The 26,641-nt window shown below is 44.7% G+C and overlaps 1 non-coding gene across 1 annotated transcript; it reads right to left on the bottom strand.

Moving 5' to 3' along the window:
* Positions 1-7,862: 7,862 nt before the first annotated feature.
* On the bottom strand, positions 7,863-7,937 carry TRNAL-GAG (transfer RNA leucine (anticodon GAG)). Its single transcript has one exon. It is a non-coding gene; the product is annotated as a tRNA-Leu (tRNA).
* Between the last annotated feature and the right edge of the window lie 18,704 nt (positions 7,938-26,641).

Below are 26,641 nucleotides of genomic sequence, written 5' to 3'. Positions count from 1 at the left end.
CAATTCTGTTTTGATCAAAGAGACATTTGATGAGAGGAGGGGCAGGAAAGGAGATCTTGCAATAGTTCAAAATTCTCAGAGGCAGATAACATCTTCCTTGGAACAAGAATGTTCTCTCACCATCTCAATACTATTGAACATATGAACATATGAAGCTGCCTTATACTGAATCAGACCCTCGGTCCATCAAAGTCAGTATCATCTACTCAGACTGGCAGCGGCTCTCCAGGGTCGCAAACTGAGGTTTTTCATGCCTACTTGCCTGGACCCCTTTTTAGTTGGAGATGCTGGAGATTAAACCTGGGACCTTCTGCTTACCAAGCAGATGCTCTACCACTGAGCCACCGTCCCTCATGAACATATATAAACATATGAAGCTGCCTTATACTGAATCAGACCCTGGGTCCTCAAAGTCAGTATTGTTTACTTAGTTTGGCAGCGGCTCTCCAAGGTCTCAAACTGAGGTTTTTCACGCCTACTTGCCTGGACCCTGGAGGAGCTTTCAAGCACTCATGCACCCATCTGCTGCGCCCCAGATGCATCCCGACTGCCCAGATGGCTGGAGAGGCACCTCAGAGGCGCCTCAGCAATTACGTACCACTTTGGAAGTGATACCTTTTTGAGTCGGCTGCATTTCAGGTAGGGATGGGTTGAGGGCAGGGGTGGGACGGCAGGCAGATGTCCAAAAAAGTGGACACACCTTTTTGTCTATTCAACTGCCGCCCCTGAGGCAGCTTAAACCACCCATCTGGCACCAGCCATCGTCTACCCACTACAGCAGTCAGAATTTTCCAAACATTTGGGTATTCTACCCGGTTTACACGTTACAGTGAACACATGTCCAACTTGCATGTACACGCATACACCTGTTTGAAGCCAACACACGTTCACTTCACAAAAGAAACCGAGGGCCAGGATAAACATGGGGTTTAAGTAACATGTGGAACTATACATGTGTTGAATATGGCATGAGGAAAATTAAGTGTACCTGGATTATATGTGTGTTCCCTGTAACTTCTCTACGGGGCTACTGTCTAATAATAATCATGTATATTAAGAATCATGAGTCTTTTGAAATTTGAGACAACATTCCATACTCTATAAGTTTATGTTTTAGTTCATTCTACTCCTGAGACTTGTTTTCGTGGCTGATGAAAGAAACAGAGTTTAAATTTCTCAAATATTCTGTTAAGTGCTAGCTGTTCCTTACTCCCCATCCACCTCAAAATAGTTCATTTCTTGAAGGTGCTCTTTACTCTCTAGCTGTCACAAATTAAACAGGAAAAACATTTACTTTCTGATAATCCTAGGGAAACTGGCAGTTACAGAAAAGCTTTCAGATTTTCGTTTTTACTATCTGCTAGTTTACTGTTGTGTCTAACTAATTCTTTTTAAATGAATGTAGTACTTTACTCAGTACATTTTGTCCTACCTCTTAAAATCAGAAATCCTGATGGGTTACAGTCCTATTACTAATGATAGGAACTGCCACTGCAAGGATGACTAATAAGAATGGCACTCTCAAGACAAAAGAGAAGCCAGATAAGGAGGACTTAGCTGTGCATCATCTGATGTAATATGCACAGAAAGTAGAAACGTCCACACTCCTTAGGGAGGCCAGAGTGTGCCCTATCCCTGTATAGGATTTTTTTAAAAATCAACCTTTTCCCCTAGCTGCAGAGAAAACCTCAAAGATTAAGGAAGTCCCCCCCACACACACACAGAAACAGAAACTTTTCCATGGAAAAATCCAAAATGTTTCTTAATTTCCTTCCCACTTGCCAGTATGCTAACGGATACAACTGTTCTCTTCACCCACCAAAACCACAAAATGCCAAGAAATGTTCCATCTTCCTCATTCTGTGATCTCTGTCTCATTCTTGATCATTAGACAGAACATCTGCTTGGCAAAATAACTTCATCTTTTCTTCCAAGTTCTTAGTCTAAACGGATGTGAAGAAATGCCTCTGCCCATATTTACTCACTCAGTCAGTCACAGAAGTCAGCTAAGGAGTAGAATCCATGATAGATGACGTTTGTCTAAGGAAACCCATGCAAAAGCCTTCTGGGTAGGTGCTCTGGCCCTTTGGAACTCTGTCCTCTCTGTCTGCATATGCTATCCTTCAGGTGGGGTCTGGGGTTCTTTTGGAATGACAGCTGATCTCCAGACAAAAGGCATCCGTTCCCCTGGAGGAAATGACAGCTTTGAAACATGGATTCCGTGGCATGATGTCCCTGCCAATCTCTCTCCTCTCTCCAATCCCCACCCTCCCATGGCACCAGTCCCCAAACTCCAGGAATTTTCCATGCCAGAGTTGACAATAATGATTGCATCGCTTTTGGGAGGCAGTCCAAGCCTTTATTTAACTTCCCACGATTAGTTTTTAACAGTAGTTAGTGTTAGTATTGTTGCCTGTGTTCCCTGGATGTGGATCGGTTCTACTGTTAGAAGGGTAAGTAATGGCCCCTTCTCTGTTAGAAGCTGAATCCATGGCTGCTACAGCCTGCTGACCTCCGCAATGCAAAAATTTTACAAGGAGAGTTGCCAGCGCTCTCTGATGTCTCCCTGAAGTCAGAGCCCTGCTAGAGAAGCCTGCTTTCCCTTTATTCTGCAGTAAAGGTATTGTTGAAGTGAATACACATACATTGAAGCCTTGCTTTTATTTCAAAAAAACTCAGAAGACTGTTCTGTTGTTCTCTGGCACAGGTCTGGCTTTGATTCTTTTTGATTATGGAAGCCCTTCCCTTTCTCCTAGCTGATATCCTTACTCAGTGGGAAAATAGAAGTGCTTCAAATTATTTTGCTGCTTCTAAAACTTTTAAGTTGCATTCAGGTGTTCCAGAGAAGCTGTGACCAGGACTTACCCAACACCACTCCAGGGGAGTAACAAGCAGCACCCATGTGGTTTTCTGCTGACTGCGTGGTTCAGAGTGTAGGACAGGAGTCCTGTTGTAGCAGGAGGATGGTCATCCATGTGTATAGCCCTCATTGGACAGGGCTGCATGCAGTTCGGGGGGTTTTGCCTGCCTGCCCCTCTGCTATCTCTTTCCAGATTTTCATGGCTATCCCTCCCACCGTCCCTTGCATTTTGATTGTTATCGGTCTCGTTTTTGTTTATTTATATTTTCATCCCCATAGCTTTGTGCCATTTGGGCATTGGGAGGGATTCTTTTGGCAGGGGCAACAGTGCCTGCATGTTCTCATCCCGTATTCTGGGGACTCCCTTATGGGGTCTAGGGGTGGAGCCCATTCAATGGCATGCCCAGCTCAGGGGCTGTTGGCAGTGCTTTCACCACCAGATAGTAAGGGAACCATGCAGCAGCCAGCACCCATGTGGAGTTTGCCCCCAGTAGGTGGGCTCAGGTGTGGGGTTCACTGAGTGGCAGGTGGGTCACCCAATGCGAGATCCTTCCCCATGCTGTGCCAGTGTTCCTACAGTGTATTCAACAAAGCTGTGGCCATTTATTTCTTGAAAATAATCTGGTGGTCCGGTCTTATCATTCCACGTCCACACTCCTCTCTGTGCCTTTGGGCCTGCAAACCAGAGTTCATTTGCAAAAGGCAGAAACCTGATCTGCTGGCCGACCTGCAAAGCCCCTCCGTGCTACTCACATGCTGCAGTGCATACCGAGACAGAAAACAGAAGTCTTCAATCTGACTCTCAGTTTGTTCTACTTGTTAACAAATGGCCCGGCCCCTTCCCAGCCAAGCCGGCATTGCCAGCGTTCAGGCTTTGGGGCCGTCTTTGCCCCCCCCCGGAAGGAGGGAGCGGAAGAGCGTCAGCCCCGGCGCATCCGGGTGCTTTCTCTGGGTGCGGCGTCAGGGCTATATAAGCCCCGGCCCCACCCAGAGCTACGCAGTTTGTTTTGGGCTCTCTGCCCGCCCGCCCTCCCCTTTTGGCAGTACAGGTTTCAACCAGTCGCCTTATTAGGGGCCAGGTAGGAATTTTTTCATCTTCACAGAATTGGCCCATGTGGAGTTGTTTTTTGCCTACCTTGTACTGCCTTGTAGTGTTAGGGTTTGTTAGTAGGAGTTTTGGTTCGGTCGCAGGCTGGAGGATGTTTTGGCCACAGTGTTTTCAGGGGAGCACCTATGGCTTAGCACCAGGTGTGCGGGTGGTCTGTATGAACCGCAGATGGGCTACACGGCTCAGTGCGGGGAATGCAGATCACGGAGAGCCTCACCTGGGCGGATCTTTCCATGGGGGATTGATGCTAGCCCAGGTGGAGAATGGCTTGGGGGCCGGGCCGCTCAGCAACAACCCGAATACGGCGGGCTTGTGCTGGGGGCAGGGTGGCTCGCCCTTTGGACAAGGCGGGGTCAGGGGGTGACCCCAGGGCTTGTCCTTCTAAGCCTCATCCCTGCCAGTTATAGGTTGATAAGTTCTTTTAATAAAGTGGCCCAGTTTTTTATACCCAACACACTGTGGCTGCCTCTTCATTCCAACTGGGGGGGCAAAAGGTCTGTTTATTTCTCAGTACCTATGATACTTAACCAGAAATAAATTACCATTAAAATGTATTTTTACTGGAAAAGAAACACACAAAGCAAGGGCACCTTCCTTTTTTTATTATTATTAATTAGATTTATAACCCACCCTTCCCTGTATAACAAGGCTCAGGGCCAATAACAACAATGATAACCTGATAACAAGCAATTAGGATAAAACAATAACAATTTAGAATTAAAACAACTCTTATCAACTCTAGTAACAATCAATTCAATGGCCTATAAAAAAGAAGCACAGCATAGTGTTCTTTATCCAGTAATGTCATACAAATTACATATGTAAGGAATAACCAATAAGGGTATGGGATCGAAGGGATGGGGGAGAAAAAAGGGTCTTCATTTGGACCTAATGACAAATTAAAGTTAGATTGAAAACTTCTGTCTTGAATCGCACACTCCAGCTACACATTACAAGGTCCTTGTGATGATTGGGAAACGAGCCAAGAATCTTATCTCACACATGGAATGGTAGTTTTATGAGTCCCAAATGCATATCGTTGTGGTATAGTGGTTAAGAGTGGTGAACTCTAATCTGAAGAACTGGGTTTGATCCCCCAGTACTACACATGAAGCCTGCTGCTGGGTGACCTCGAACCAGTCACAGTCGGCGAGAACTCTCTCAGCCCCACCTACCTCACAAGCTGTATTCCAAGCTGCCAACTGCTGTGAGCAAAAATTCTACTTCATGAGCCAAAAAAAAAAATTATGAGCATAAAAGGTGTGAGTGAGCCTAATTTTTCTTTTTTTAAAAAAAATAAATAAATAATAAAGTTTCATTTTACAAACATAGAAAACTTTAAAAAATGAAGAAAGGGGAAGAAATGGAAAGAAAGGGCAAGGGTGAGGGGAAGGAAGGAAGGAAGGAAGGAAGGAAGGAAGGAAGGAAGGAAGGAAGGAAGGAAGGAAGGAAGGAAGGAAGGAGGGGAGGGAGGGAGGGAGGAAGGAAGGAAGGAAGGAAGGAAGGAAGGAAGGAAGGAAGGAAGGAAGGAAGGAGGGGAGGGAGGGAGGGAGGGAGGAAGGAAAGAAGGAAGGAAGGAAGGAAGGAAGGAAGGAAGGAAGGAAGGAAGGAAGGAAGGAAGGAAGGAAGGAAGGAAGAGAGGGAGGGAGGAAGGAAGGAAGGAAGGAAGGAAGAAAGGAAGGAAGGAGGGGAGGGAGGGAGGGAGGAAGGAAGGAAGGAAGGAAGGAAGGAAGGAAGGAAGGAAGGAAGGAGGGGAGGGAGGGAGGGAGGAAGGAAAGAAGGAAGGAAGGAAGGAAGGAAGGAAGAGAGGGAGGGAGGGAGGAAGGAAGGAAGGAAGGAAGAAAGGAAGGAAGGAGGGGAGGGAGGGAGGGAGGGAGGAAGGAAGGAAGGAAGGAAGGAAGGAAGGGAGGGAGGGAGGAAGGGAGGGAGGGAGGGAGGAAGGGAGGAAGGAAGGGAGGGAGGGAGGAAGGAAGGAAGGAAGGAAGGAAGGAAGGAAGGAAGGAAGGAAGGAAGGAAGGAAGGAAGGAAGGAAGGAAGGAAGGAAGGAAGGAAGGAAGGAAGGAAGGAAGGAGGGAGGGAGGGAGGGAAAGCCCCACGCATATTTGCTTTCCCCCAAAGTTCAAAATCCTGCCCCCACCAGTACTTCAACAGGAGCTTGCAGGCTTATATTAAAAGAGCAAGACCCACTGGGCAGTGGCCAAGAAATCTAATAAATAAAACCAACTGAAAGCAACACAGGGGAAGGCGAGATGGGATTCCTCCTGTGCAAATCACATGCAAAGGATTCACACGGCAACCATTGATTAAAGACTACAACCCGGAATGCACAGGAATCACTGCCTGTCTACTATGAAATGAAATACATGGTGAGGGTGGGGATGAGGCAGAAAAGGAACGGCTGAACATAAAAAGCAATCAGGAAATGGGGGATTTAAGATTAGGCTTGCCAAATCCAATTCAAGAAATATCTGGGGACTTTGGGGGTGGAGCCAGGAGACATTGGGGGCGGAGCCAGGAACAAGGGTGTGACAAGCATAATTGAACTCCAAGGGAGTTCTGGCCATCACATTTAAAGGGATGGCACACTTTTTAAATGTCTTCCTTCCATAGGAAATAATGAAGGATAGGGGCACCTTTTTTGGGGGCTCATAGAATTGGACCCCCTGGTCCAATCATTTTGAAACTTGGAGGGTACTTTGGGGAGAGGCACTAGATATTACACTGAAAATTTGGTGCCCCTACCTCAAAAAAATCTCCCCCAGAACCCCCCAAACCTCCAGATCAATTCCCCATTATACCCTATGAGAATCGATCTCCACACAGGGAATAATGAAGCGCCCAGCAGACGTTTCCCCCCCCCCTCCTTTCTGGTGACTCTGAAGTGAGGGATTGGCCTTTCTACTCATGAGTTGCTGCCAACTTCTTCCAAGTAACACAGACACCCCATCCCAAGAGGAAACCTTTCAATCAGAGACTGAAGCCTCCTGAGGTGGAAATGCACATCGTCCTCTGGGGGCGGGGCTTCCCCCACCGCCCAGCTGACTGGGGGCGGGAAGGAGCCTGGGAAAGCGGAAGAACTCCCGCTGGGACCTGGGGATTGGCAAGCCTAATTAAAATGCATGATTCAGTGGGAGGAGAAGCAAAGATTATAGAAAAGGCTTGGAAATGGGAGAGAAAAGAAGATCAAAAGGCATAGTTGAGGGATATAAAAGTTGGGGAGAGTAACACAAAAACCAGCAGTGGTGGTCTTCCCATAATGTTTTCATATCCTTAAACTTCCTCTTGTACCTGCTGCTGGTTCTTTTGAGAAATTTATGTGTAACCACTCAGGTAACCTGATTTTTTTTTTCCAACAGAGCCCATTTCATATCCTTCTAGTTTATTTATTTCTTCTAGATTATTTATTTAAAACATTTATTAACCACCATTCTACCCTGCGGCACTCAAGGCAATTTACAATATACATAAAATCAGGGCTTTTTTTTTTAGCAGGAATGCACAGGAACGCAGTTCCGGCTGTCTTGGTGTTAGGGGGTGTGGCCTAATACGCAAATGAGTTCCTGTTGGGCTTTTTCTACCAAAAAAAGCCTGTGTGGAATCATGGTGATGTCAGGGAGTATGGCCTAATATGCAAATGAGTTCCTGCTGAGCTTTTTCTACAAAAAAAGCCCTGAATAAAATAATAGTTATAAAAACATGAAAGATGGTGATTTAAAAATCTCAGGGCTGCCAATTGGGGAAAAAACTAAATTGAACATATATGAACATATGAAGCTGCCTTATACTGAATCAGACCCTTGGTCCATCAAAGTCAGTATTGTCTACTCAGACTGGCAGTGGCTCTTCCGGGTCTCAAGCTGAGATTTTTCACACCTATTTGCCTGGACCCTTTTTTGGAGATGCCGGGGATTGAACCTGGGACCTTCTGCTTCTCAAGCAGATGCTCTACCACTGAGCCACCATCCCTCCCCCAATTAGTAAAATACAGTTCTAAATAAAACTATCTTCAGCTGCCTCCTGAAGTTTGAAAGAGAGGGGGCCAGGCACACCTCCCTGGGGAGGCTGAGCATGCCAAATCATTGCACTGCTGATGTGTTTGTGATTTAACATATTTCTCTGCTCAGTACTTTTTATCTCACCTTTTTTAAAGGCGGTCCCCTGAAGTGCCAATCTCTCTGTCTTGTAAGCTAACTTTTATTTAATACACTTATTCCTGCTTGCATTATCCCTTCTCTGAGACCAGTGGAAACGGTTGCTCTTAAATCATTCAGTCCAAAAAATATAGATAGATAAATTTATTGTCATTGTTCTCCACAAAAAGAGAGCAACAAAATGAGGTGCTCTTCCACAAACATACCAACACATCAAACACACATATTCATATTCATACCATTTAAATACATCTAAAACAATTTAAACCATTAAAACCATTTAAACAATTTAAATACATCTAAAACAGATAAACATTCATAAAACCATTAAAACCATTTAAACCATTTAAATACATCTAAAACAGATAATCCTTCATAACCCTGTATTTAACCTAACCACAGCACTTGGATAGAAACTGTCCTTAAATCTGTTTGTCCTAGCCTTCAACACTCTATATCGTCTACCTGACGGTAAGATCTCAAATAGCAAATGGCCCAGATGTGAAGGGTCCCTTAGGATCATTTGTATCTTCCTTTTACATCCCATATTATACAGATCCACCAATGAGGGGAGAGAACATCCGCAAATCTTTTGTGCTCTTCTCGTCACTCTTTGGAGGACCCTTCTCTCTGCTTCTCTCTGCTTATATATAATTATATAATGTCTACTCTGGTGTAAAGAGGTGGGGATGCGATCCAGGACATTCAAAGTAGCCTGAATATGTCTTTCTCTTCCCCCCCCCCTTCACCCGCTGAGGCTTATGATTAATAGATGTATCCTTTTCAGTCTCTCTCTTCATTGTTCTAGTATGCGTCTCAAGAGCCAATTTTTATGGAACTGGAGTTGCAGGATTCTCCCCCACACACACACACACACACTTGTAAGTGGACATGGGGATTGAAGGAAAGTGAATTCTTAGTAATTGTTACAAAAATCCTGCATCCCACCTGGTCTGCTTCTGCTTCCCACTAGTGCTATGTGTACCATGGGATGAGGACCACTGCCCAAGAATGTTGGATGTTCTATAGCTACCTCAGAGAGAGAGAGAGAGAGATGTACATAAGCAGAATTTGGGTCATCATCCACATTATTATTTCTGGGTCCTATGTGCTCCCATTAAAATATACTCCTGTCACTGTAACTTCTCAAATATGCACTGGGCAAAGAAACTCTGTTTTTATTTGCAGACCGTAAATGGAGAGAGCAACTTCCCCATTTTACTGTGATGACTCACGCTGAAGTGAAGGGAACAAAATAGAGTGGGAGAGCCATTTGCTCTCTTTATCTTTTTTGGCTAAGCTTAGACAGCATGGCAAAGTGACTACATAATGTCATATGTCATAATGTATATGTTGACATATGGTGCAATGTCCATTTAAACTCTAGGGGGAGTGGTAATATACATATACTCACAATCAAACGGATGTTCCTCTGGCTTTCTCCTTGCCTGTTGTTATGCTTCCCCTGTCTATAAATTAGTTCTTTTATACTGATTGTCTCTCTTCTTTTGGAAGGTCTATAGTTAGTTACTGTTCTTCTCTTGGCAAGTTCTGCTGTTGCAGTAAATTTTATGGAAAGCAACTCTGCAAGTGTGGAACTGGGAAATGTTACCATTGGTTTATTTGCCATTAGCTGCTGAAATACAAAGTTACAAAACAGCTTACTGTCCTGCTTATGAAATTTTAGCTGAATATTAAAGTGGGATATTAAAGTGGGATATTAATGTTGTGAGGTATGTCATGCAGCATGGTTTAAAGGGGCTGCAGGAGGGAATTCAAGACAGCAGAGGTGCGTTGCCCGCCAGGGGCAAAAATTAAAGATATTACAGAGAGGATCCCAGAACTCATCAAACCCGCAGAGCACTTCCCATTTTTGATGGTCCATGTGGGAACAAACAACACAGCCGGGAACACTATCAAAAGCATTAATGCTGACTATGAGACTCTCGGGAGGAAGCTGAAAGGGAAAAAGCACAGGCGGTGTCCTCTTTGAGGATGGGAGATGTGCCACAAGACTGGAGGAGGGCACGTCATATCAAGTTTTCAAAAAGAGGGAGGAGGGATGTCCCAGGAAACTGCAGGCCAGTCAGTCTGACCTCTGCCCCAGGGAAGATACTGGAACAAAGTTTAAGGGGATCAATATGCAAGCATTTAAAGGACAACATGGTGATCTGGGGAAGTCAGCACAGATTTGTCCCTAGCGGGTCTTGCCAGACCAACCTCATTTCCTTCTTTAATCGAGCGACAACCTTACTGAATCAACAGAACGCTGTTGACGTTGTTTATCTGGATATCAGTAAAGTTTTTGACAGAGTTCCCCATGGTGTTCTGATGGGCAAACTAGAGGACTGTGAACGGGACTCTAGAATAGTTAGGCGGACAGGGAACTGGTTAGAGAACTACATTCAAGTTGTCAATGGTATTACATCTGAATGGAGGGAGGTGTCCAGTGCGGTGCCATAGGAATGTGGAGGGGCTACTCATTAAATTTGCAGATTGTACCAAATTCGGAGGAGCAGTGAATACACCAAAAGATCGAGTTAGAACTCAATGAGATCTGAACATGCTGGAAACCTGGGCAGAAGATGCAATTTAACAAGGATAAGTGCAGAGTTTTGCATCTCAGTAACAAAAATGAAAAACACACATACCGGGTGGGGGATATTCTTCCGGGTAGCACTCTGTGTGAACAAGATCTTGGAATACGGTTAACCATAAGTTAACTCTGAGCAGCCAGTGTAATGCACCAACATCTTGGGCTGTATCAACGGAGGCATAACTTCCAGATCACAAGATGTCATAGTTCCACTGTACACTGCAATGGTCAGACCACACCCGGAGTATTGTGTGCAGTTCTGAAGGCCTCACTTCAAGAAGGATGTGGACAGAATAGAGCAGGTGCAGAGGAGAGTGACAAGGATGCTCAAGGGCCTGGAGAACAAGCTTGATGAGGAAAAGCTGAGGGACTTGGGAATGTTCAGTCTGGAGGTTGAGGGGGGATATGATGGCTCTCTATGAGTATTTGAAGGGCTGTCACTTAGAGGGGGGGGAGGGAGCTGTTCCAGTTGGCAGCAGAGGAAAGGACTCATAATAATGGGTTTAAATTAAGGATGGGAAGATATCAATTGGATATTAGGAAAACCTTTTTATAGTAAGAGTTGTTCAACAGTGGAATCAGCTACCAAGGGAAGGTGGTGAGCTCCCCCAAACTGGCAATCTTTTAGCAGCAGCTGGATGAACACTTGCCAGTGATGCTGGAGACTGATCCTGCCATTGAGCAAGGGATCGGACTAGATGGTCTGCATGGCCCCTTCCAACTTTATGATTCTACCCACCTATGTCCCATGATTCTTCCCACCTGCATCCCATCCCAAGTAAGGCTGGTTGTGGGCAGGGCTCTTTTTCTAGCAAAAAAAAAAAACACACACCCCTGATGTAGCCAATCCTGGAGCTTACAGTAGGCCCTGTACAAAGAGCTCTCTATGCTCTTGGAGGATTGGCTATATCAGGGGGGATGTGGTCTAATATGCAGAGGCGCTCCTGATAGAAAAAGAGCCCTGGTAAACTAGGAATGTTTACCCTTCTTGGACACTGGTGTTGTTTAATTCCAGGTCTATCAATAAGACCTCTGTCCTGCAAGAATATCTTGTGGAGCAGGAGACAGACCTGGCATGTGCGATTGAGACCTGGGTGCAGAAAAGCAAAACTGTCATCCTGAACCAGCTGGTCCCACCCAGGTTCTCAGTCATCCATTAGTCTCAGACAACTGGGCGGGTGGGGGGGGTGTTGCATTGCTCATCTGATAACCTTTTCCCTTTAGGGCACTCCCTGCTCCAAGAATCTCCAACATTGAATGTGTTGGCTTGATGTGGGAGGCTGACGAGAGTTTGGCTATCTGGGTGGTGTACCAACTGCCTAATGCACCACCAGATTCCCTGACTGCCCTGGTAGATGCTGTATCTGCCTAAGCATTGGACTACCCCAGGGTGTTGGTCCTGGGGGATTTCAATGTCCATGTTGATGATGCAGTATCTTCTCAGACTGAGGTTCTAATGTCATCCATGGAGGCACTGGGACTCTCTCAGTTTATATCAGCCCACCCCCCACATCAGGCTGGACATATGAAGGATCTGATTTTTAAGGAAGGGATACATGTGGATCTAGTAGCTGTGGATGCAGTTCCATGGTCAGACCACTTTGCCACATATGCAAAACCTTGCTGTTTAGGCAGCGAGTTATTAATGCTCGCCCTTGGAGCCAAATGAACCCTGAATGACTTCAGGAAGCTCTGTGGGATCCAATGCCCCCTGGCAGGTTGTTAGATGTGCTGGTGGAGGACTGGCATTCATGAATTTCCGCAGCCATTGAAGACATCCTGCCTCCAGTATCCTCTCAGTTCCTGCACCAAAGCAGCTCTGTGGTATACTTTGGAGCTGAGGAAGATGAAATGGCAGCTGAGACTAGAGTGTGTCTGGCAGCATACTTCAGCAAGTTCTATGCAGCCTCCACTGCATCTGCAAAGCTGCATCTGGCCCAATTATTTAGAACAATTAAATCTTTAACTACACAGTCATCAGGCAAGCAAAATGCTAGGGGATTGGACATCGGCTGTGAGGCTTTTGTGACCTGTTTCTCAGATAAAGTCGTGTCTCTCCATCAGGACCTCCCAGCCATGATAAGGGAACTGGAAGCCATTTATCCAGAGCTATTTTGTAAAAAAAGCCCAGCAGGAACTAATTTCCATATTAGGCCATACCCCATGACACCAAGCCAGCTGGAACTGTGTTCCTGTGCATTCCTGCTCACAAAAAGCCCTGCCCTTATCTGTCCACAGGTTCGAATTTGGACCCCTTCAGCCAACTCTCTCGGGAAGATGTTGACAGGATCCTGTCAGCTGTGAAGCCAAACACTTGTCTCCTAGACCCATGTCCATCGTGTCTGATTAAAGCATGTGGGGATGGCATTCAGGACCATCTATGCAAAATTGTCAACTTGTCCTTCTCTTCTGAGACCTTCCTGGAGGGCCTGAAGGAGGTAGTGATTCGTCTATTTTTGAAAAAGCCAACACTGAACCCCATGGTCCTAGCCAATTACTGCCCTGTGTCCAACCTTTCATTCCTGGGCAAGGTGGTTGAGAAGGTGGCAGCTGAAGAGCTCCAGGTTTTCCTGGCGGATGCATCTGTCTTTGAACCATTCCAGTCTGGCTTCTGACCAGGCCACGGGACGGAGACTGCATCACACATCCTCACAGATGACCTCCAAAGGCAGCTGAATCAAGGTGGGTTAGTGCTGCTGTTGCTTCTAGATCTGACAGCAGTGTTTAACATGGTCAACTGCAATATTATGGCCCACCACCTTGCTGATGTAGGAGTTCAGGGGATTGCCCTACAGTGGTTCTCTTCCTTTCTCCATGGTTGGGTGGTGCTTGGTGACCAGGTCTCCTTGCAAGACCCACTTGAATGTGGTGGGCTGCAGGGGGCAATTCTCTCACCAATGAGGTTTAACATCTACATGTGCCCCCTTACCCAGTTAGCCTAGGGGCTTGGGCTGGGTTGTCACCAGTATGCAAAAGACACCCAACTCTATCTGTTGATGGATGGTTGTCCAGACTCCACTCTGTTGATGGATGGTTGTCCAGACTCCACTCCACTCCACTCTCCACTCTGGAGAGCCAGTTTGGCGTAGTGGTTAAGTGTACGGACTCTTAACTGGGAGAACCGGGTTTGATTCCCCACTCCTCCACTTGCACCTGCTAGCATGGCCTTGGGTCAGCCGTAGCTCTGGCAGAGGTTGTCCTTGAAAGGGCAGCTGCTGTGAGAGCCCTCTCCAGCCCCACCCACCTCACAGGGTGTCTGTTGTGGGGGAGGAAGGGAAAGGAGATTGTGAGCCGCTCTGAGACTCTTCGGAGTGGAGGGCGGGATATAAATCCAATATCTTCATCTACCTCACAGGGTGTCTGTTGTGGGGGGGGGGGAGGGAAAGGAGATTGTGAGCCACTCTGAGACTCTTCAGAGTGGAGGGCGGGATATAAATCCAATATCTTCATCTACCTCACAGGGTGTCTGTTGTGGGGGAGGAAGGTAAAGGAGATTGTGAGCCGCTCTGAGACTCTTCGGAGTGGAGGGCGGGATATAAATCCAATATCTTCTTCTTCTTCTATTTGGCTAAGATTTGGGGGGACCATGGACAGATGGTTGCAACAGAATCAACTGAAACTTAATCCAATGAAGGCAGAGGTCCTGTACCTGAGTTGAGGTGAAGTAGCATGGGATATCAGGCTACCAGACCTGGATGACACACTTCTTGTGCCAGCCTAGAAGGCTGGGAGTGATCCTGGATGCCTTACTTTCTATGGAGGCCCAGATCACTGCTGTTGCCAAGTCAGCCTTTTATCACCTTCAGCAGAATAGGCAGCTGGCACCCTACTTCTCTCCTCAGGACTTAGCTACAGTGACCCTTGCCATGGTCACTTCCAGATTGAATTACTGTGGCCGTTTTCGCACTTAGCGTTTGCTCCCCTTTTTCCGCGGCGCAATTATGTCCAGAGCATTTTTCTCGTTTTCCCACTAGTGACTCTTTGCGGAGTCGCCTTCCCTGAAGCCCCGGCTCAAATCGTTTTCCCACTGGCATCGGCTTGAGTCCGATGCCCTGTCAATCATTTTTTTTTAAAGCGCAAGTCTGGTTGCGTAATGACGTACTAACGTACTAACGTAACATCGAGCTGCTGCCTCCCCTTCATTTCTTGGACAAACCGCATCACGTGTGCTGCTGCTGCTTATGGATTGGCTGCAGCTGTAGAATCCTCCACAGCCCTTTATGTATTAACGGAAGCATTCACAGTGGAGAATCCTAGCACTAGATTCCCCCCCCCCCAAATTCTGAAGCACTAGATCCCCCCCCCCCAAATTTCCTCCGCTCTCTTTCCCCTCCCCGGCTGGCGCTTGCAACGGGGACCTGACTGATTCCTGCTGCCAGAGCTCCCCCCCCCCACTCCATTCTCTCCTTCCCCTTCTGTGGCGCGTGTGAGGAGCTCGGTCGCGTCTACTTTCTAACCGAGCGGAATGTAGCCAGGGAGAAGAATGCAGGACTCCAACTTCCCATTTTATACATGGCGATTTTGTGCAGGTCCAGAAATCCTGGTGGCACAGCTGAGGGAGGCATTCCCTTCTTAAAACACACACACATGGACGCTCTGGCCCGCACCGGCACTACATTCCCCCCCCCCCAGCAATGGTCGTTTTCGCATTATCGAGATAACGCAACAGCGGAATAACGCAACTAAAGTCAATAATAATAATAAAAAAAAATTCTAACGAAACCAATTGAAGTGCCAATTGAGGCTATTCCAGGAGGGGTTTTTTTTTCTATTTGTTAATTTCGAAATATCGCTATTACGCAAAACTGTGAAGTTTAAAAAAAAAAATGGCCGTGCCGGCACTTTGGGGAAGCGCCGCGAAATGCTGATGATTGGCCAAGCGGGTGGATGGGGTGGGAGGACGGAAAGGGAGAGGGTGACGCCCCCAAAGCAGTCGATCCGGCGTGGATGGATTTCGCACAGGAAACTCCGCTGAGTGGATCCGGAGTGGATCCGGAGGTTTTCGGAAACTCCGGCAACTTGCTGAAAAACATACTCCGGCGTAAAATCCCTGAAGCGCCGGAGCAAAGCGCAGCGCCGGAGCAACATGTGCGAAATCCAAGAGAAGATCCGGAGGTAAATGGGGCGCTACGCCGGAGCAAACGCTAGTGGGAAAACGGCCTGTAACTCGCTCTACGCAGGCTTGCACTTGGGGCTAATCTGAAAACTCCAACAGGTACAAAATGCAGTGGCACACCTGTTGATGACATTGCCTGTGTGGGTGTGTATCCAACCAGAGCTATGCCATTTGCACCAACTGCCTATTGAGTACTGCATTTGCTTCAGGGTTCTGGTATTGACATTTAAAGCCCTGCATGGCCTGAGACTGACATATGTGAGGGATCATCTCTCCCCGTATGTGCCCCAAAGGGCTCTGTGCTCAGAAAACCAACATCTACTGGCTCTCCCCAGCCCTAAGGGCGTCTGTTTGCCCTTGATTTGGGCCAGGGCTTTTTTGGCCCTAGCCCTGGCCTGGTGGAACTCTCTAACCTTCAGAGGTTAGAGAACTGCCAGATCCGCTACCATTTCACAGGGTTTGTAAAATGGACCTATTCCGCTAGGCCTTCACCTGAGGCAGCAGACATTCAAACTAAATCAAATTGGCCTCCCTTGCCACATGTGCTAACATATATGGAAGTACACTGAAGTGTGCTGAAGTGTCTATCAACAGCTAGGGTTGCCAAGTCCAATTCAAGAAATATCTGGGGACTTTGGGGGTGGAGCCAGGAGACTTTGGGGGTGGAGCCAGGAGACATTAGGGCTGGAGCCAAGATCAAGGCTGTGACAAGCATCATTGAACTCCGAAGGGAGTTCTGGCCATCACATATAAAAGGACAGCACACCTTTTCAATGCCTTCCTTCCATAGGAAATAATGAAGGATAGGGGCACCTTCTTTGGGGGCTCATAGAATTGGACCCCTTGGTCCAATATTTTTGAAACTTGGGGGGTATTTTGGGGAGAGGCACAAGATGCTATACTGAAAATTTGGTGCCTCTACCCCAAAAAACAGCCCCCTCCCCCAGAGCCCCAGATACCCACAGAACAATTCTCCATGATTTTATATGGGAATAAATCTCTATAGGGAGTAGCAGAGTTCCCAGCAGACACTTCCCTCCCCTCCCCCCACCCCCTGCTTTCTGACGACCCCAAAGCGGGGGAAGGGCCTCCAAACCGGGGGATCCCCTGCCCTTACCTGGGGATTGGCAACCCTATCAATAGCGCAGCCATGATATGATATTATTCGATTCATCTGCCAGCTGGAATTCTGTGTACTATTCTTGTCTCCTGTTTGTAATTATGAGGTTAATTGTTTTAATGATTGTTTTACTGGTTTTAATGCTCTTGTTTTAATTGTCAATTTATGTTGTAATCTACCCTGAGGCCGTTCATGGGGCAGAGTGAAATATAAATCTCCTAAATAAATAAAGCATTCAGCTGACGTGCCCTCCATGAAGGACCATGCCATCCTTGTGTTTTGTACAGCAACAATCACAGCTGTTGCCGTTTAATAAATGTTGAATATTTTTTTTTCCTAGTAAAAATATTTCTCTTTACCCTATAGGCAGAAATTTCCAGTTACATAGTGAATGTTCTCACTAATCACTCTGGCATTTCTAGAATGGTAATAATAGTAATAATTAACACAGTTAAGAACCTTAGGGAAACTGTTAAGATAATCTCCCGGTAAATATTCTAATAATTTTCTTTATCATGAGAGGACCAGGGAAGAATCTGCTAGTTTTGTGCAAGAATTGGTAATGGCACTGAAATTAAAACTCAGTTATGATTTTACTCTGTTGATGTCATGAGGAAGCAGGATAAATGGATGCTTCATCTGTTGTGCTCTAAATTTCCCCATAAAAATTTATGATATCATAATGGAAAAACAGCCTGTCACATGAAAACTTTAATGAGCTATTTTATGTAAAAAATAAAAATAAAAATCCATAGTATGGGTTAAAACAAATGATCTAAGAATGTAGGAAGTTCCATGTGCACAGACAAGCCTATATTTCTTTATATGGCCTGAGAGAAAATTTGGGAGATAAGCTATGTATAAATATTAACCTTCTTGTTGTATTTTAAAGTAGTAAAGATAGCATGGGTTATGAAATGCTCTAGTATAGCCCAATTTCACCAGATTTTGGAAGTTAAATAGGATTGGTACTTGGATGAGAGACCATCAAGAAGAAGAAGAAGAAGATATTGGATTTATATTCTGCCCTCCACTCCAAAGAGTCTCAGAGCGGCTCACAATCTCCTTTACCTCCCCCCCACCACCACAACAGACACCCTGTGAGGTGGGTGGGGCTGGAGAGGGCTCTCACAGCAGAGCTATGGCTGTCCCAAGGCCATGCTAGCAGGTGCAAGTGGAGGAGTGGGGAATCAAACTCGGTTCTCCCAGATAAGAGTCCACACAAGAAGATATTGGATTTATATCCCACCCTCCACTCCAAAGAGTCTCAGAGCGGCTCACAATCTCCTTTCCCTTCCTCCCCCACAACAGACACCCTGTGAGGTGGGTGGGGCTGGAGAGGGCTCTTACAGCAGCTGCCCTTTCAAGGACAACCTCTGCCAGAGCTATGGCTGACTCAAGGCCATGCTAGCAGGTGCAAGTGGAGGAGTGGGGAATCAAACCCAGTTCTCCCAGATAAGAGTCCGCACACTTAACCACTACACCAAACTGGCTCTCAAGGAAAACTGCAGAGGAAGTCTATGAAAAACCGCCTCTGCTTCACAATTTGCCTTGAAAACCCTGTGGCATCACTGCAAGTAAGCTGAAATTTGACGGTACTTTACGGACACACAAACACAAAGATGCAATATTATGTACACATGTGTATATGTGAGATAAAGAACCACAAATTGTTGTATGTCCCATTTCACTCACTGTCACTTTGCAATCCCTTTCAGTGACAAAATGAAGGAATGTAGCAAGAATCAGATAACTATATTAATGGTGCAGGTCTACTTGAAATCCTACTGTGAATTCCTGCATTTCTGATTGCAGCTGCTGCCCTCAGCTTACATCCAGGAAAGTATTCTTAAGATTGCACTGTTACACATTTGTCACTGAAAGGGATTGCAAAGTGACAGTGAGTGAAATGGGACAGTGTCAAGTGATATGTCAAGACAGTGTGCGTTTGCAATAAAAAAGGCCAACACCATGCTGGGAATTATTAGGAAGGGAATTGAAAACAAATCAGCCAGTATCATAATGCCCCTGTATAAATCGATGGTGCGGTCTCATTTGGAGTAGTGTGTGCAGTTCTGGTCGCCGCACCTCAAAAAGGATATTATAGCATTGGAGAAAGTCCAGAAAAGGGCAACTAGAATGATTAAAGGGCTGGAACACTTTCCCTATGAAGAAAGGTTGAAAGGCTTGGGGCTCTTTAGCTTGGAGAAATGTCGACTGCGGGGTGACATGATAGAGGTTTACAAGATAATGCATGGAATGGAGAAAGTAGAGAAAGAAGTACTTTTCTCCCTTTCTCACAATACAAGAACTCATGGGCATTCGATGAAATTGCTGAGCAGACAGGTTAAAATGGATAAAAGGAAGTACTTCTTCACCCAAAGGGTGATTAACATGTGGAATTCACTGCCACAGGAGGTGGTGGCGGCCACAAGCATAGCCAGCTTCAAGAGGGGTTTAGATAAAAATATGGAGCAGAGGTCCATCAGTGGCTATTAGCCACTGTGTGTGTGTGTATATATATATATATATATATGTGTGTGTGTGTGTGTGTGTGTGTGTGTATATATATGTGTGTGTGTGTGTGTGTGTGTATATATATATATATATATATATATATATATATATATATATATATATATATATATATATATATATATATATATATATATATATATAATTTTTTTGGCCACTGTGTGACACAGAGTGTTGGACTGGATGGGCCATTGGTCTGATCCAACATGGCTTCTCTTATGTTCTTATGTGACTCAGAGCATTGGACTGGATGGGCCATTGGCCTGATCCAACATGGCTTCTCTTATGTTCTTATGTGACTCAGAGCGTTGGACTGGATGGGCCATTGGCCTGATCCAACATGGCTTCTCTTATGTTCTTATGTGACTCAGAGCGTTGGACTGGATGGGCCATTGGCCTGATCCAACATGGCTTCTCTTATGTTCTTATGTGACTCAGAGCGTTGGACTGGATGGGCCATTGGCCTGATCCAACATGGCTTCTCTTATGTGACACAGAGTGTTGGACTGGATGGGCCATTGGCCTGATCCAACATGGCTTCTCTTATGTTCTTATGTGACTCAGAGCGTTGGACTGGATGGGCCATTGGCCTGATCCAACATGGCTTCTCTTATGTTCTAAGAACACAAAAAACTACCTATCTCAAAGTCATCTTCTCTATTAGATGAATCTTGGTTTTGCTATTGCTCATAACATGTCCTACGAAAAGGATTATGTTTCTGGTTAAAGCTCTAGTCTGGACAATCCCTGCCAAAATCAATTCATTATGACAAGTAACATGTAGGCACTGTAGCATAGGAACATTATGGAGATACTAGAAGGAGCACGACATTATAGATTTGTGGGTTAATGTTGTCATTCTTTCAGGACCAAAGAAAGTGAGTGGCAACTGTCCGTTCACTAGTGTACCTTATTACTTCTTTCATGGCTAACTTCTGCTTCTCACTTGTTCATCTTTCCTTTAATGAGGAAATTAAATGAGTTGTTTTCACATGTAAAAAAAAAAATCCAGAGTTTCACATGTAAAAAAAAATCCTGTTGTTCTTTTTGTTCACATCCTCATCTTATCAAAGCTAAGGACAGCAGACCATAGTTTCCCCTATCTTAGGGTAATTCACCTGTAGAATAGGGGGGGGGAGGGGTCTGATACAGCTGGAGAGACGAGTAGAAAAATCTTTGCAGGGTAGATTCAATTTTGTTTTCTATCAATATGAATGTTTAAAGGACCAGATGTTTGACTTCGGCAGCCCAGCTAGGATATGGAAACTCCTTCATTCAGGTCCTGAACCTTTCCATTAGGAAATAATTTCCCTGCATTGCCAGCATGATATAAGGTTTTATGATGCTACAATGCTCCAGAAGTCAACAATACATATTTCATTATCAGGATTTTTATGTGACATATAGACTGATGAGAAAACTGCCTCTTATTTGATGCCGACACGTGATGATTTGAAATGGAAGCACTTCCTCTGAAAATGTACAATGCTTTTGGCATTGATTCAGTAGGAGGAAAGCACTATGGAATCATTAAAAGATATGCACAATCATTAATGTAAAAAGAAGCAGAACTGCACTGTTGGTCCCTGAGAAGAAGTGCATTTTCTTCTTCTTTTTAAGTGCATTTTTTCCCTTCGGATATTTGAAATGAGCAAAATCTTCAAAACTTTTAAAAGTTTTTTTTTTCTCTCCGGGAAGAGAACAGGTTGAGAGGGAGGACGTCAGTTCAATTGCTTTCCAGAGTTACTTTTCAATAGGGAAGGGGGGGGGAGCAATATAAAGATTTATTTTTAAAAAGAGGTAAAGGTAGTTGCCTCTGCAAGCACCAGTCGTTTCCGACTCTGGGGTGATGTTGCATCACAACATTTTCACAGCAGACTTTTTACAGGGTGGTTTATCATTGCCTTCCCCAGTCATCTACCCTTTATCCCCAGCAAAGCTGGGTCCTCATTTTACCAACCTCGGAAGGATGGAAGGCGGAGTCAACCTGGAGCCGGCTACCTGAACCCAGCTTCTACCAGGATAGAACTCAGGTCATGAGCAGAGCTTGGACTGCAGTACTGCAGCATAGCACTCTGTGCCACGGGGCTCCTAATATAAAGATTACTGAAGTATAAAAGGAAAACTGGAAAAAAAATCCTTTCCATAAACTCACTCCATTGAGTTTCTTAAAGACCCAACTTAATGTATCTACATATATCTAATTCTTACCTGGAGCCGGCTACCTGAACCCAGCTTCTACCAGGATAGAACTCAGGTCATGAGCAGAGCTTGGACTGCAGTACTGCAGCATATCACTCTGTGCCACGGGGCTCCTAATATAAAGATTACTGAAGTATAAAAGGAAAACTGGAAAAAAAATCCTTTCCATAAACTCACTCCATTGAGTTTTTTAAAGACCCAACTTAATGTATCTACATATATTAATTCTTACTTAATGTATCTACATATATCTAATTCTTACCTGTTCTTAGCTCTAAGGTCTTAAATAGTTAGGGGTCAGAATACCTGAAAAATTGTCTCTTCCCATAGTATCCAGCCCACAAGATCTGTCTCTCAAGCCCCACTCTTTAAGCTGCTGCCTTCAGAGGTCAGTGACAATTAGAGACAGGGAATTTTCTGTGGTAGATTCTGGCCTCTGGGACACCATTCCCCTTGAAGTCTGCCTGGTGCCTATGTTACTTTCCTTTAGGTTACAGCCTGTGACCCATCTCTTTAGCCAGGCTTTTAATTCGAAGGCTTATCCTTTTAATCATCTGCATTTGTTTGATGAATAGTTTTTAGGATGTCCAAATGGATTGATTTTAATGTAATGTTTTAATTTTCAGCCCAGGCCTTTGTACCTACTGTTGATTGTGAATCATTATTGCTCTTATGCCAATAAAGGTCTGAACTGAACTGAACTGAATTTTCAGCCACCTTGAGCAGGATTTTGAAAAGGCAGCTAAGAAACTTACCTACCTACCTACCTACATCTTAAATCTATTGTTATATTACTCAGATACCATTATATGTTGTACATTGCCCTAGGGTTGCCAGGTCCAATTCAAGAAATATCTGGGAACTTTGTGGGTGGAGCTAGAAGCAAGATTGTGACAAGCACAATTGAACTCCCAAGGGAGATCTGGCCATCACATTTAAAGGGACCGCACACCTTTTAAATGCCTTCCCTCCATTGGAAATAATGAAGGATAGGAGCACCTTCTTTTGGGGCTCATAGAATTGGACCCCCTGGTCCAATCCTTTTGAAACTTGGAGTGTCTTTTGAGGAGAGGCATGTGATGTTATGCTGCCAATTTGGTGTCTCTACCTCAAAAACACAGCCCTCCCAGAGCCCCAGATACCTGCAGATCAATGCTCCATTATACCCTATGGGAATCAATCCCCACAGGGAATAATGGAGTCCCCAGTAGACGTTTCCCTCAACACCCCCCCACACACACTTTCCGATGACCCTGAAGTGGGGGAAGGCCTCCAAACTGGGGGATCCCCTGCCCCCACCTGGGGATTAGAAATCCTGCATCGCCCTGACCCCTCTGAGGGAGGGCAGTTTATCAATTGAATAAATCAAATAGTTGATAATATACATTGTACATTATTGCAACATGTTTTCAAATTGCATGCTGTTAAGTCTTTTTAGTTTTATTTCCTCCTGCTTCTGTTCTGAATCAGACAATTCCTTAATTATCTATTGCACAGCAACAGATTCACTGTTTTCCCTTTTTATTATGCACAATGTATTCTGGCTTCCCAGTGAGGTCATCTTAACATGTATAGCCTCTTGCTTTGTATGGTATGTGTGTGGCTTGCAAGAGAATGAAGTAGGAAAGGAAATTCCTATTGCATCGCATATATGTCAATCTATTGATCCAATTTCCTCTTCAGAAATTACTTGGAACTCCCAAACCTTTACTGAGTGGTTTCTTTTGTATTTAAATTTTATGGCTTGTTTTTTAAAAAAGGGGGAACTTGCTCTCTGTGTTGAAATTCTATGGCACTGTGGTTAAGTCAAGTATCTCTTTGGTTTCAGAACTTAAGCATATAAAAGCAACCAACAGTTAACAGCGATCAGATTTATAACAGCCACATTCTCAGCAACCAGAGCAGATCACAACCAACCAGGGAAGGTAAGAAAGCCTTTGATTACAAAGACACAGCAACACGTCCATTCAAAGTAATGCTGCTATATCTGACTAATACTATTAAAGCTAAGACGGTGGATGAAAGTGTTCAAAACATTTAATGAATGTTTGGTACTATGATGGTTAGTAATATTCTCAAAACTTTGTGATTTAAACTATCAAGGAAATTTACAGTCCAATTCTAAACACAGTTACTCCAGTCTAAGTTTAGGATTATACTGTTAAGGGTATTGTATCAGCAGCTATATAATAGAGCTACATTATTGGATACTGAGGAACAGCTTTTATGTACAGGCTAAATCTGCTCCACATACTGAAAGATCGGATGACCGGAGGGGGGCTTCAAAAAGTTATTTTTGACGTTGCTTCTGAGATAGAAAGATTACTAAAACTAAAGTTCATAGTGCTTTGACTGCCATTAATATGTATAAGTAATAATATTTTTGTTTTAATCTTCCTATACATATTATTCTCAGGTACCAGAACAGATCTTTATCACTACCATGTCTATCTTGTATGTTCTGTGTTTTATTTTCCTGTAAAATGGCAGGGCATGTAACAATGAGCGAAGAATATGTGTAAAGTGGCCAATTAACATGGCTAAAACAGACATAGGACATATTAACTAGTAATCTCAATCTAAAAGCCAGGAAAATTTGATAAAGTTTATATAGCCTCTGAAAGATGCTCAGCCTTTGGCAGGAAGGAATGACCTACAATTGTGCTTAAGCGCATACAACAACTTCTTTTCAGTTTGATTCAATATAATTTGACTTCCCTCTTCTCCAGAGACCCTCACAGGAGTGTCATGTGTGTATTACGCAAGTCTGTCCATGCAGGTGTGCAGGTGTATATAATGCACATCATAAAACACGCAAGACATATATTCTATAATTTCAATGACTAAGAGATAATGTATTATTTATTTTTTAAGCAATAATTACAATCATTTACAACAGGGAACATGATGATGATGATGATATTGGATTTATATCCCGCCCTCCATGTTACACCTCAAACAACTTTTTATTGGGGAATATTAATATTTCTTAGCTCAAAATGGTAGGCCTACGAGAGGTGAGGTGTATGGGATCTATGTCTTTGTCTACGGAGATAGACCACTGAAAATCCTTTGGTTAATAATGGATTTTATTATAGCATAGGTTTCAAATAGTTACATCCCAATCAAACAATTTCAAGCATACAAGAGGAATACAAGAGGTTAGCTGAATAAGCAGGATGGGGGAGGGTGATACAATACCTAGATCTTTGCAGGGTAGACTCAGTCAGAGGAAATGCAAGGATTCTGGAGGGAGATTTCTCTTGAGAGGAAGGGGGGGTGAGGGTAGGAAGGGGGTGGAGGAAGGAGAGGATGAAGGGATTCCCTTTTTCCCTTTCTTCCCACGCTTCTCGCTGCGCTGCCCTTTTTCCTGTGCTTTTTCCTAACCTGACAGGTTGGGTTGTCTGTTTTCTAGGGTAAATTACGTCACATCACTCAATTCCACTACCCAATGAGGGGGCAGAGTGTCACACCAATGGAAAGTCGGGGTGTCATATGTGTAATATCCAATCAGAGACCATTCGTATCATAGATCCATACCCCAACATAGGCATTTTAATTACACTGGCCAAATGACTTTATGGCCTTGTTTTTCCCAAAACTGGTTCCTTTGAAGCTCCCCCAAAGTGATAGATTTCTCTCTTAGTGTCAAACATGGATGGGCATCCATCAAGTGGTCAGGGGACTGGCTGACTTTGATGGCCTTAGCAATTGATTAAAGAAAAATAGAAACTTTGTTAAAAGTCAGAATTGTGAGATCAGTTTACAGGTTATGCCACACATTCACAACAAAAGGAGTGCTTGGCCTCTAACCTCGTGCTTTTGCCATCTTGTCCTGAGGATTACCAGATACAAGCCATTTATTTTTGTTGGAGGTTTCCTGGGTCATTCTTATTTCCTTATGCTTTGATAACAGGACTTTTAAAGGTTGCCAAAAGTGAAGGAATTTTTATGGCACTGCCCACCAGTCTCCCTGAGCCTGAAACTTTTTCATTCCCAGGAGCAGAAAGATGGACTCTTCTCAACCTTTTAGCTGGCATCATGTTGTTCTGGCTTGTGCACCAGAATCACATTACAGACCTGCTTTGGGTCAAGAAGGAACTGGATTTGTCTCCCTTATGTGCAAGAAAGACCATTCCAATTCAAATGGGCATTGCTGTATCCAATTAATATTCTAGGGTTACATTGCAATATCACATTCCAGGGGTGCATGGCTTGGGAATAAGTACAGGGGTGTCTTCCTGGGTATCATCCACTCTGAAGAGTCTCAGAGCAGCTCACAATCTCCTTTCCCTTCCTCCCCCACTACAGACACCCTGTGAGCTAGATGAAGATATTGGATTTATATCCCGCCCTCCACTCCGAAGAGTCTCAGAGCGGCTCACAATCTCCTTTCCCTTCCTCCCCCGCAACAGACATCCTTTGAGGTAGATGAAGATATTGGATTTATATCCCGCCCTCCACTCTGAAGAGTCTCAGAGCAGCTCACAATCTCCTTTACCTTCCTCCCCCACCACAGACACCCTGTGAGGTAGATGAAGATATTGGATTTATATCCCGCCCCCCACTCCGAAGAGTCTCAGAGCGGCTCACAATCTCCTTTACCTTCCTCCCCCACAACAGACACCCTGTGAGGTTGGTGGGGCTGCAGAGGGCTCTTACAGCAGCTGCCCTTTCAAGGACAACCTCTGCCAGAGCTATGGCTGACCCAAGGCCATGCTAGCAGGTGCAAGTGGAGGAGTGGGGAATCAAACCCGTTTCTCCCAGATAAGAGTCCGCACACTTCACCACTACACCAAACTGGCTCTCCAAAAGCAGTAACAAGATAACAAAAACAGTACAAGATTTTGATAACAGAATATAAATTGTTGACTTAATACCCTTTGATATGTATTAGCTAGGGTTACCACATGCTTGCTGAGGGTGGGAGATCTCCCATCCCCAGCAGAAGTT

The sequence above is a fragment of the Heteronotia binoei genome, chromosome 5 (assembly GCF_032191835.1).
Source record: "Heteronotia binoei isolate CCM8104 ecotype False Entrance Well chromosome 5, APGP_CSIRO_Hbin_v1, whole genome shotgun sequence".
In the NCBI taxonomy this organism is placed as follows: Eukaryota; Metazoa; Chordata; class Lepidosauria; order Squamata; family Gekkonidae; genus Heteronotia; species Heteronotia binoei.
The sequence above is the reverse complement of the archived record's forward strand: the minus strand, read 5'-3'. Positions and strand labels throughout refer to the sequence as shown.